The sequence below is a fragment of the Oryctolagus cuniculus genome, chromosome 4, assembly GCF_964237555.1.
Source record: "Oryctolagus cuniculus chromosome 4, mOryCun1.1, whole genome shotgun sequence".
NCBI lineage: Eukaryota > Metazoa > Chordata > Mammalia > Lagomorpha > Leporidae > Oryctolagus > Oryctolagus cuniculus.
In genome coordinates this window covers 101,442,739-101,455,753 of record NC_091435.1, presented here as the reverse complement: position 1 = coordinate 101,455,753, position 13,015 = coordinate 101,442,739, and the positions used below count along the sequence as shown (strand labels likewise).

At 36.3% G+C, this 13,015-nt stretch overlaps 1 pseudogene; it reads right to left on the bottom strand.

Annotated features, from left to right (window-relative positions):
* Nucleotides 1-2,311: 2,311 nt before the first annotated feature.
* Nucleotides 2,312-3,741, bottom strand: LOC100344672 (18S rRNA (guanine-N(7))-methyltransferase pseudogene; annotated as a pseudogene).
* Between the last annotated feature and the right edge of the window lie 9,274 nt (nucleotides 3,742-13,015).

Sequence of the window (13,015 nt, the reverse complement as noted above, 5' to 3'; positions counted from 1 at the left end):
AAATGTTGAAACATGTTGCAGACAAATAAACGAATAACAACCTCTATATTGAAAGAAGTCTCATTGATAGTAAAAAATAGATATAAATCATCAATGTAACTATAAACAAACTGCAGGAGTAGCAGTGTGCTAAAGAGAAACACATAAAAATGACCATTTCAAAAAGGTATTAAACTTGCCCATAGTGAAAAAAATGGTAAGTAGTGTAAAATATACACATATTATATTATATTATATATTATATAAATGTGTATAATTTTTCATTGATACATTAGGAAAATGTAGTTGAATGCACAATTCTCAGTACTGGGAAATGTTTAGTGAACTAGATGCTTTCATATATTTACCACCACTTTGAAGGGTAATTGACATTATGCTTCAAGAACCTTCATATAGCGAATTTGTTGTCTCAATCTTCTATGACATTATTCTAATAAAATGATCAGATGTACACAAAATATGTATATACAAGGATGTCCACAAAAAGTAGTGAAATGATTCAAATTACATACCTATCAGCACTATGGTAGTATACACATATTTATGCATCTTCCCAAATCAAATTTTATAGGAAAAATATAGTCACAAGTTTCTCATAACAAAGTTAAATGAAAAAAATCAGATTATAAAAGACCATATACATTATAAATTCAGTTTAAACACCCACATGTGTATAAATATTCATAGTTTTTCAATAATATACATTTCCATGATCTTTTTATAGGTTCCTAGATGCATAGATTTTCAAAATTTTTTTATGAAAATACATATTGTTAAAAGAAGTTATTTATTTTCATCTTCTTGAAAGGTAGAGAGAGAGAGAGAGAGAGAAAGATCTTCCACCTATTGGTCTCCTCCCCAAAATTCCTGCAACAACCTGGATGGGGCCAAACGGAAGCAAGGAGCCCAGAACTCCATCAGAGTCTCCACATAAGTAGCAATGGCCCAAGCTCTTGAGCTATCATTTTTTGCCTCCCTGGATGTATTAGCAGGAGCTGGATATTAAGTGGTGAAGCCAGGACTCAAACCAGCACTCCAATGTGAATACGGGTATCCCAAACAGCAGTTCTTACTACTTGACTCTACACTTATATTCCGTTTCAAATATTTATTGATTTGAGAGGCAAAGCAACAGACAGAGGGAAAGACAAGAGACATAGGAAACAGATCATCCATCTGCTGGTCCTTTCTCCAAATGGCTGCAACAACCAGGACTGGGCCAGGCTGAATCCAGGAGTCAGAAACCCTATCCTGCTCTCCAACTGAGGAGACAGAGACCTAAGCACTTGGTCTTCCTCCACTTCCTTCCTAAGAGCATTAGCAGGAAACTGGATTACAAGTAGAGCAGCTTGGATTGAACAAGCACTCTGAAAGGATGCAAACATCACAAGCAATGGTTAAACCTGCTGTGTTACAATACCAGCCCCTAAAATTATATTTTAAGCCCATTTTTCCATCATGTTTTTGAAGTATGCTTTCGTGTGTGTGTGTGTGTATATATATATATATATATATAATGTAAAAAGATAAGATTTTACACAAATTTTTATTACTTTTCTGGATAAAATTACAAGGATTTTTAGTTTTGTATAGAAAGCTCTTGTCTTTATCTTTTGAAAAAGTAAGTGCTATTTTAAAAATTGGAACCAGAACATTTGTGATTTAATATATTTAACTATTTTATGCAAATGTCATATTATTTCTGCCAGCCCTTAGTGAATGTTGCTTGAATGTAGATTTTCTATTTAAAACAAACAAACATTATTACAAATCATTTTCAGAAAGTCTCCAAGCTATAAAATCAAAATCCAAAAGTGTCCCCTGGGATAGTCTAATTATTAATATTTTTGCTTCGTTATGAAGCAGCTATTTAGACAAAAAATAGTTGTTTTATATGCAAGCACTGCTTAAGCCCAATTAAGAAGTTGGCCTCAGTTAAATACCAGTAAGGGAAACAATGGAGATAAATACCTGGCATGTTAACAGCCATGGAATTTGCCAAATTATGTTAGTATTTCTGCTTTCGCCAGCAATAAGCTATGACATCATATGACAGTACTTCAAAAAGTGTGTGGAAAAATCAATTAAAGATAAGTTTAGGAGCAGTTATTTGGCACAAAGGTTAAGATGTTTCCTTGGACACCTGCATCCTGTATTGGAGTGTCTAGGTTTAGGTCCCAGTTTTGCTTCCAATTCCAGGGTCTAGCTAATGTCCAGGGCATTATTTTTTTTCCTCAGGAAGTGATTTTTTTATTGCTTTTAGAACAAAATATGCTCGGAACTTTTTTTGGTAAAGAAAAATACAACTTTTGAAGTTTTCTAAAATAACTGCTTTGTCAACTAGTGAAGTCCGCACTTCGATACAGGGAACCTGCCTGGGCCACGTGGTCCAGCCCGGGGCTGAGGCCCCCCAGAGCCATGCCTCTGCTGGCGGCGGCTGCTCAGAAGCGGGGCTTGCGCTTGCGGCCGGTGTACCGTGTGTCAGGTCTGACCTCCTTGCCCTGCCGCCTGCGCCCACGCTCGGCTCTTCCTCACCAGTGACCGCCTCTCAAGCCTGAAGGGGACCCTCGCGTTGGTGAACTGGGATTCACTGGCTTCGTCTTCATCGGGATTTTCACTCAGGCCCTTTGGCAGAACCGTCACGGGCCCAGAAAACACACAGAGGTAGAACTTCTTGGTTTTGGTACTGTTGGGGTAGTCCACCACCACACCGCCAGTGAAGCCGGCCCTCGTGGCCTGTGTCGTGATCAGCTCCAGCTGCTCTGAGTTCTCAGGGTACAGCTGCAGGGCAGCCCGGGCTCCACGCACAAGCACGGAGTAGAGAGAAGAAAAGAAGCACAAGAGGCGCTTGGCCGGGACGTCGGACTTGTTAGAATTGCACAGCCACTGGACGGCAGAGATGCTGATGCAGCCATCAAAGGAGCCTGACTTGAAGGGGATGCCCTGGCCCATGTCCCCCAGAAACAGGTCTCCCTGCGTTTCTCGGTCCAAGGCAGCATCAAGCATGGCAGGGGTGATGTCGATGCCCTCCCAGTAGTGCCCCTCATTTGAGAGGTAATCGCCACTCAGCCCAGAACCGCAGCCAATGTCCAACAGAAAACAGGGCTGACCCTCAGGCAGATAAAGGAGCTCCAAGGCCCGCCCAGCCATCTTGGTCTGGATATCAATCATCCACGAATTGCGAACGTATTTCCGGGCTTCATTCTGCCTAGGTGGCAGGTGATAGCCCACGTTTTGTACCATCCACAGGGGACACCCAGATTCTGTTCTCAGCTTCTAGCTTCAACTGCAGCTGTTGCTGGTGATTGCAGAGTGATGGAAGATCTTTCTCTTTCTTTCTTTATCATTCAAATAATAAATAAATGTGCAAATATTTTAGGAGACAAACATTTTGGCACAGAATAATTTGAAACACATGCATAGTTTTTCATAATACACATTTTCTGTGAATGTTTTGAAGACCTCTTATATGTTCAAGTTCCACCCCTGGCACAAAAACAGTAATTAGGCTAGTAATCTCGATCAGGAATTCATTTCAAAACAAATCACATTTTTTGCATGATTTGCCAAGTAATTTTTCAGTTTCTTTTCACGGTTTTCTGAGAAAGACCAAACCTATGATTTAGCTCTTGGATTGGCAACAGAGTCAGTCAGGCACAAGAAAACCATTACTAATGCATTTAAAACTCTGAAATCTATTTCTATTTCACTTCTCCCATTTTATGAGAACAATCAACTCCATTCTAGTTTTCTAGGACTGCTAATCAGTGTTCAATTCCCAAAAGCAAATAAGACGGAGGTCTCATTAATTTTCAAGAGATCCTCCTCTTCAGACTTGCTGATGCCCAATGACCTAAAATTATGTGTGTATTAAAGTTAGTAATGTTTGCAAGTTCCTTTTTTGAAAATATTTCTTAAATAGTATTCTTGGTAGATTGATAACTGATAGTTCATGCAGTCCCTATTAACCCAAAATATGCAATAAAATATTTTTGCTTAAAGATGGAAGGGCAGATTTTGACAGAATGATGACTGCCACTTGGAAAAAATAGGAAACCTGATAAGTTATGATAATCACCTGCATGAAGTCAGAAGACTGCTGCAATAGAAAAAAGAATTTCAAGGGTCACAACTTCAGAAGAGGAAAAACACAACACAAGCAAACAGAATTTTTCAGTCACTTTCACACAAGGTCATTTGCCAACCCTGTGCATGACATAAAGATAAACATTATAGTTAATTTTTGTACCAACTTGACTGAGCTGAGGGATGCCAAGAAAGCTGTTCAAATTTTATTTGCATGTCTGTCTGGGAGGCTATTTCTGCAGGAGATTCACATTTGAATCAGTAGATCAAGAAAAGACCCATCTTCGCCAATGCTGATAGTTGCCGCCCTATCCATTGAGGACTCAAATGCAAAAAAGGTGGAAGGGCAATTCTTCTTTCTCTTTTTTTTAAATTTAATTTAAGTTATACAAGTTTCATGTATTTGAGATATACAAATTTATTTCGGAACATAGTGATACTTAAGGTGTGATGTCCATATTCTCCTGCCTTCAGATTTGGAGCTGATGGTTCTCAGACCTTCAGACTCAGAGACCTCCCCACATCCTTCTCAGGCCTTTAAACTTAGACTGGAAGTCACACCATCAGCTCCACTAATTCTTCAGCCTTCAGATTCACAAAGAATTATAGCACTGGCTTTCATGTCTTTCTTCCTTTGTGTGTTAATTCATTTACTTAGAATATGAGTGTTGTTTCTCTGGGGAATCCCAACTATTAAAGATAATTTGAGTTTTGTACAGTCCTTAGCATCTTTTGAGCGTTGGCTCCAGGAGCCCCTACAGATATCAAAATCCACAAGTGCTGAAGTTCCCTTATATAAAATGATGCAGTATTTGCATGTAACCTACATACATCCTTCTGAATAGGAGGTAATTCAAAAAAAATCATGAGAGATAGAGTTAAAACAACTTTATTTTCATGCAAAAAGTTTGAAATCCTTGCATAGTTTTTTCATGATATTTATTTTTAAGTTTTCTGAAGAATCCTTATATTTTATCTCTAGATTATTTGTAGACCCTAATACAATGTAAAACTCAAGTAAATAATTGTTACACTGTACATTTTAAGGAAGAGGGAAAAGGAAAAAGTACCTATACATGTTCTGGGTAAATACAATTTTTTAAAGAATAACTTTGTTCCACAATTAGTTGAATCTGCAAACGTAGAACCTAGTGGAACTTGGGGGCCAATTGTACTCAGATAGATATACCATGGAAAATCATAGAGGAAAAATTAAGTTTATTCTGAGGATATGAAGACAATAAGGCATATTGCTAGCTTTCTTAGCACAATTATCAAATTCTGGGGAAATAGGCAAGAAACTAAAACCTAAATAGAAAGCTTCCAAGAAATTTTTGACACTCTACCATAAAAATATATAATTTAACAAACATAAAGGCAACCCACAAATGTTTGCAACACAAATACCCAACCAAGATTTTTATATACAATATTCAAAAAACCTCTACAAATCAACAAAAACACATGATACATTCCAACTGCAAAAAAAGCCAGCTTTTTAATAGGCAAATATATGAACAAGCACTTCATAAATAAAATACCCATTTGGTAAGTAATCATAGGGACGGTGCTCAACTTAATTAATCACAATGAAAATTAGAATTTTTAAAAATTCGATTAATCTGTAATACTTATGCATCTTTATATAACATGGTGTAATTTTTCAACACATGCATACCACATAAACTGATTAAATTAGTTAATGAGCATCTTCATCTTAATCTTCATCCTCCCCGCTATGTAAGGAGTTTAGGGGCTAACAAGCTCTACCTCTTTGTCAGTATATGATACATAGTTGTGAATTACAGTTGCTACACTATGCCACGAAACAGTAGATTCTATTACTTTTATATAATATTTGGTACTAGGAAAATGAGAATTTAAATAAAAAGCAACACTAGTATATACCTAAAAAGCTAAGATTAAAAATGTAATAATTCCAAGTGTTAGTAAAGATTTAGAGCAACCGTAACTCTCATACATTGAGGCAGGACTGTGAGTTAAAAGCACTTGGCATAATTACTAAAGGCAAGCTTATGCATATCATTGATCAAGCTACTCACTCCTTAGGTCTAGTCTATTCAAAAATGCATGTATATGAACCAAAATATGTGCACAGGAATGCCCTTAACAGTACTATTTATAATATCCCCACATAGAAAGCTACCCAAATACACATCAGTAGACTGTATGAATAAGTAGTGGTATATTTACACAGTGACTACTATCCAGCCATGAGAATGAACTATAACTGTATAAAACAACAAGGATATGTTACAACTATAATGTAGAAAAAAAGAAACTAGACTCAAAAGTGTACATATTTTGCAATTATTAATAAAAATTATAAAAACAGGCCAAATTAGTCTACAGGAACAAAATTCAAGACAGCAATTATTCATAGAAGCCTAGCAAATGCAAGAAGATGAATGAGTTCTTTGGGGATGCAAGTGATGTCCTATTTTAAATCTGGGTGCTGGTCACATGAATCTGTTCACTTTGTGAAAATTTTCTCTGCTAGCCACTTTATTCCCACACTTTTTGTAGATATATTTCAATTATAAGTTTATATCAAATGATATGCATATAGAGAAGAGAGTTGTCACAGCAATCAAAGAAAACTAAGATTGACAGATGTATCAAAATCTCAGTATACATTCAGTTCATATGTTAGTCATACTCTAGGTTTCTACATTTTTGTCTCTCAAACTAACTAAACAAATATTAAATACCTGCTTGCTAGTCAAGTGGAGAAAACAGTGGAAGACATTCCCTCAATTTCATGGTGTTTAAGAGGTATTTACAATTTGTTTTGGGGAGACAAGACTAGAAAATAGTAAGTAGAGTTTTAAATTAATACTTTTAAAGGAATGGGTTAAAATTAATTCTGTAAAATCTTGAATTTTGGGAGTTTTCAGCTAATTCAATTTTAGCTAATTGAAATCTCTCCAGTTATCCTTTGAACGTCATATTTCCTGTTCGCATAATATAGCATGTTATTTGAAAACAGCAAGGCAGAGGGAGTGCTATAAACCATAAACCCAAAACAGCAGAAAGCAGGAAAACCCAAACACCAAGATACCTTTTGCAAACACTTTTCCCAACAATGAAAATAGGGGAGAGGGCAGTCTCCACTATGATCCTATGAAGGCTTCTCTGAAACAATCACCTTTTCAGACACCATCAGATCAAAGCCCTGCTGTTTCCTTTCCATTTCACATAGGCACTGACCTTACATAGATTCCTATAGCTTTGGCTTCTCCCTTCATGTCACAGATCATTCCTCCTCCAAAAATCCCTCTATTTAGATTTCACTACCACTCTGGCCAATGATGTATGTCCTGATGGATACATCTTTGGTTTGAACTGTGCTCAACGTGCATTCACATTGCAATCTACTTCTTAATACCTGAATGCAACTCACAGATTCAATCAGTCTATAGCACAGCTCATGTTGTCAGTATTTTGTGCACTATTTCTTCTCTTATGGGAACTCCAAATAGATGTACACTCAGATAACCGAAGTTATCTAAGAGTGCACTGATGCATAGTTCACATTTTTTCAGTCTTTTCAAATGCTTGTTGAATTTATTACACTTTCTATAGATACATTTTTAAATTAGCTATCTTTCTTCTGGTGTATTTAATCTGGGGCCAGTCTCATGGAATGTATTTTTTAACATCAGACATTGTAGTGTTTATCATTGGAAACTTAATTTGGATGTTCTTTACATTTTCCAGATCTTAATATCCTGGGACACCCAAATCTGTCTCCTCAGTTCCTGGAGTTCTCCTCCCATGCTGCAGCCTGGAAAATCTAAGCAGCTACCTGAAGCCATTGTAGTGCTCACCTGGCTTGCTTTTCCTCTCTCAGGTTTAACTGTCCTGTACTGCCTGGTGTCTAATGTCTAAAAAATTATGTTTAATATATTTCATTTGGGTTTAAGCTATTTCAGGCCAAAGGGTTAAACTAGTCACCCATACCCAAATTGGTTGGTGGCAGCAGTTTTCTTTCTACTTATTTGAAAGGTTTTTTCTTCTCTCAGTATATTTTTCTTTCAATCTGTTTTTCTGAATATCACTTATGATTTACAATTTCAATTGATATATGGTGCTTGCTTTTTTTAACTTTTATTTAATAAATATAAATTTCCAAAGTACAGCTTATGGATTAAAATGGCTTCCCACCCCCATAACTACCCTTCTACCCGCAACCCTCCCATCTCCCGATCCCTCTCCCATTCCATTCGCTTCAAGATTCATTTTCAATTATTTCTATATACAGAAGATCAATTTAGTATACATTAAGTAAAGATTTAAACAGTTTGCACCCACATAGAAACACAAAGTGAAAAATACTATCTGAGTACTAGTTATAGCATTAATTCACATTGAACTACACATTAAGGACAGTGCACAGTGACTCCTGTTGTTGACTTAACAAATTGACACTCTTGTTTATGGCATCAGTAATCACCCTAGGCTCTTGTCATGAGTTGCTAAGGCTATGGAAGCCTTTTGAGTTCACCAACTCTGATCATATATAGACAAGGTCATAGTCAGAGTGGAAGTTCTCCCTTCAGAGAAAGGTACCTCCTTCTTTGATGGCCTGTTCTTTCCACTGGGATCTAACTCACAGAGAACGTTCATTTAGGTCTTTTTTTGCCACAGTGTCTTGGCTTTCCATGCCTGAAATACTCTCATGGGCTCTTCAGTAAGAACCAAATGCTTTAAGGGCTGATTCTGAGGCCAGAGTGCTGTTTAGGACATCTGCCATTCTATGAGTTTGCTGTGTATCCCACTTCCTATGTTGGATCACTCTCCCCTTTATTTATTCTATCGGTTAGTGTTAGCAGGTACTAGACTTGTTTATGTGCTCCCTTTGACTCTTAGTCCTTTCCTTATGATGAATTGTGAACTGAAATTGATCACTTGGACTAGTGAGATAGCATTGGTACATGCCACCTTGATGGGATTGTATTGTAATCCCCTGGCACATTTCTAACTCCACCATTTGGGACAAGTCAGCTTGAGCATGTCCCAAATTGTACATTTTTTAAAACACTGGAGTAAAACATAAATACAGCAAGTGTAAAATTCCAAGTGTACAGCTCGATGTATCTTCACAAAGTAAACACACTCATGTAACCATCATGGAGATGAAGAGATAAAAATTTATCAACTCTCCACAGAAGTACATCTGTGACTTCACCTACCATCTTTCCTCAAAAGTAACTTCCAAAACATCTAGAATCTTAGCACTGTCAATTTTGTCTGTTTTAAATTTGTGCTCCACTTCTAATCCAGCTCTCTGCTATGGCCTCAGAAAGCAGTAGAGGATGGCCCAAGTCCTTGGGCCCCTGAACCCTCGTGGGAGACCTGAAATAACCTCCTGGCTCCCGGCTTCGGATTGGTACTGTTCTGGCCATTGCAGTAAATTGGGGAGTGAAACAGCAGATGGAAGACCTCTCTCTCTCTCTCTCTCTCTCTCTCTGTGTGTGTGTGTGTGACTCTGACTTTCAAATAAATAAATGAATCTTTTTTAAAAATTGTGCCAATGGAACTAAAACTATGTCTCTTTCATCTCTGGTTCATTATGCTCAGCATTACACTTGTAAGAATCGTAAGTGGCCGGCGCTGCGTCTCACTAGGCTAATCCTCCGCCTAGCGGCACCGGCACACCGGGTTCTAGTCCCGGTCGGGGCGCCGGATTCTGTCCCAGTTGCCCCTCTTCCAGGCCAGCCCTCTGCTGTGGCCAGGGAGTGCAGTGGAGGATGGCCCAGGTGCTTGGGCCCTGCACCCCATGGGAAACCAGGAAAAGCACCTGGCTCCTGGCTCCTGCCATCGGATCAGCGCAGTGTGCCGGCTGCAGCGCGCCGGCCGTGGCGGCCATTGGAGGGTGAACCAACAGCAAAGGAAGACCTTTCTCTCTGTCTCTCTCTCTCACTGTCCACTCTGCCTGTCAAAAAAAAAAAAAAAAAAAAAAAAGAATCGTAAGTGCATACACTTAAAAGTCTTTCATTCTTACTATTCCATGTTATTCCATGGTATGAGTGTACTGATGTAGAAGAATACTCATTTGTCCACTTATTTATAAACTCTACTATAGATAAATATAATATAGAAGGTTTCTATGAATCATTTTTATACATCTTTTGATAAATCAATGCATACATGCCTGATAGGAATATAATAGGCATTCAATTGAAATGATATTTAATCAGTTTTGTTATACTGTCAAATTTTTTTTCAAAGTGTCTATAATTTATACTTCATGTACAAAAGAGACTTTCAGTTGCTTCACATCCTTGTCTGCCATCAGTATTTTCTATTTTTTATATTTTCTCCAGAGGGTAGTGAATATCACATTGCAGTCTTTAATTTTCATGTTGCTAACTATAATAAAGTTGAGGACCTCTTCATATATTTTATTGCCCACTTTGTACCCTACCCTATGAGGTGTCCATTTAAGCCATTTTCCTGTTATATTGTCTGCTGCTTTTTTAATAAGTTGGCAGAAGTCCTCAATATATTCTGAATAAAAATATTTTTCCAGATACATGTATTCTAAATGTATTACCCTGCTCTAATAGTTTTATTTTCATTCTGTTAATTGAGAATTTTCACGAAGAGAAACTCCTAACCTACTAATTCATTTTGTTTTTTTCTTCATGGTTAGCGCTTTTTGTAACTGCATTTTTTTTGAACACTAATATATTTTCCTATTTTCTTCAGTATTTTTTATACTTTCATGTTTCAATATGCTGAGTTTTTTTGTTTATACTATGTAACACTAATAAAGATTGATTTTATATGAATATCCAATCAACCAACTATTTGTTGAAAATACTAGCCTTTCTCCCATAGCACTACACTGTAAAAAGTGTCATAAATCAAATGACTACATGTGTTGGCATGTTCTAGTAACTTCTGTTTAGCTCCATTGGTTTGTCTGTCCACGTGCCAATACTAGATTGTCTTATTTACTATAATTTTACCATCTGTCATTGTTAGTCCTCCATTTTTCTTCTTCAAGAATTGGCTTTAAGCTTTCATTATTATTAACCTTTCCCATTTTTAAATAAAATTTTTTCGTTCTTTTTTAATTACATAAAGATAACAAATTTCATTTAATTCAAATATATAGTTTTAAGAGCTTAATAATACTTCCCATACTACTTACTCTCCCTCTGCCTCTGTCATTCACTCCTCATCTCCCTCCATCTTTCTTTGTTATTTTTCTTTTAATTTTTACAATGGTGTAGTTTCAGTTTACTTTATAATCACAAACTTAACCTTCCACCCAACAAAAAATTCAATATTCAGTAAATAGAAAAACCACGGTTCCTCAAGAGTATAAACAGCAACTATATCCAATAATCAAGTCTCAAAATGTCAATTTCATAAATATACATTACATATTTTTGTATTCCGTATATTAGTAATCACAAATCAGAGAAAATATATGATATTCATCTTTTTGAGGCTTGTTTATTTCACTAAGCACAATGATCTCCAGTTGCATTCATTTTGTTGTGAAAAAAACAGGATTTCATTCTTTTTACAGCCAAATAGTAATCCGCTGTGTTTATGTATCACAATTTCTTCATCCAGTCATCATTTGATGAACATCTACGTTGATTCCATATATTAGCTATTGTGAGTGGAGCTGTTTTAAACATGGGGGTACAAAGAACTCTTTCATATGCTAATTTCACTTTCTTTAAGTAAATTCCCAACAGTGGAATGGCTGGGTAATATCATACATCTATTTTCGGATTTCTAAGGAATCTCCAGAGTCCCTTCCACAATTGTTGTACTAGTTTACATTTTCACCAAACTTGTTTTAGGATACCTTTTCCTCAACATCCTCACCAAAATTTGTTTTTCATAAATTTTGATTTTTCTATAATAGGCATTCTAACTGGGGTGAGATGACATTTCATTGTAGGTTTTTATTTGCAATTTTCTGATGAATAGTGATCCTGAACAGCTTTTCATGTGTCTGTTGGCCATTTGTATTTCATCCTTTGAAAAAAATGCTTGTGCATATCCTCAGCCCTTTTCTTAACTGGATTGTTTGTTGTGTTGTTGTTGAGTTGCTTCAGCTCCTTATAAATTCTGGATCTTAATCCTTTATCAAATCTGTAGTTTGAAAACATTTTCTCCTTTTCTATCAGTTGCCTCTTGACTTCGTTGAGTGATTCCTTTGCTGTGCTGAAGCTTCTTAGCTTGAGGTAATACGTCTATTTTTGCCTTTATTGCCTGTGCCTCTAGGGTCTTATCCAACAACTCTTTGTCTATGCCCTCCTATTTTCCTGTAGTAATTTGATGATTTGGGGTCTTAAATTTAAATCCCTGATCCATTATGAGTTGATTTTTGTATAGGGTGTAAAGGAGAGGTTTTGTTTTGTGCTTCTGTCTAAATTTTATAATAACTTTATTAATTTTAAGTCTAATATGCTAGGATTTTGAATATCTGTTTGAATGAATTCTTTTGATTGATTTTGTAACTTTGAAGCAACTTTGCATTCCTCAGATGAGCCCCATTTGGTCATATACATTATATTTGTCACTGAATTCCATTTTATCATGTTTATTTTTAATGATTTTTCCATTATATCCATCAGAAATATTGAACTGTAGTTTTCTGTTCTGTAATCTCTTTCTTTATTTTTAGATTTGGATAATAGCTGCCTCATATAATGAATTACAAGAATTCCTGATTTTTCTAGTATCTGGTGAACATTTTGTGGCATATAAATTTTGGTAGAAATAATCAGTAAAGTCATCCTTGTCTGAGCTTTCTTTGACCAAAGGTTATACTTAGTATATAAAGGACTATTTAAGTCATCTAATTTCTCTTGAATGAGCTGTAATAAGTGGTGACTTTGTTATTTTTTCTATTGAATCCATGACATCAAATTTA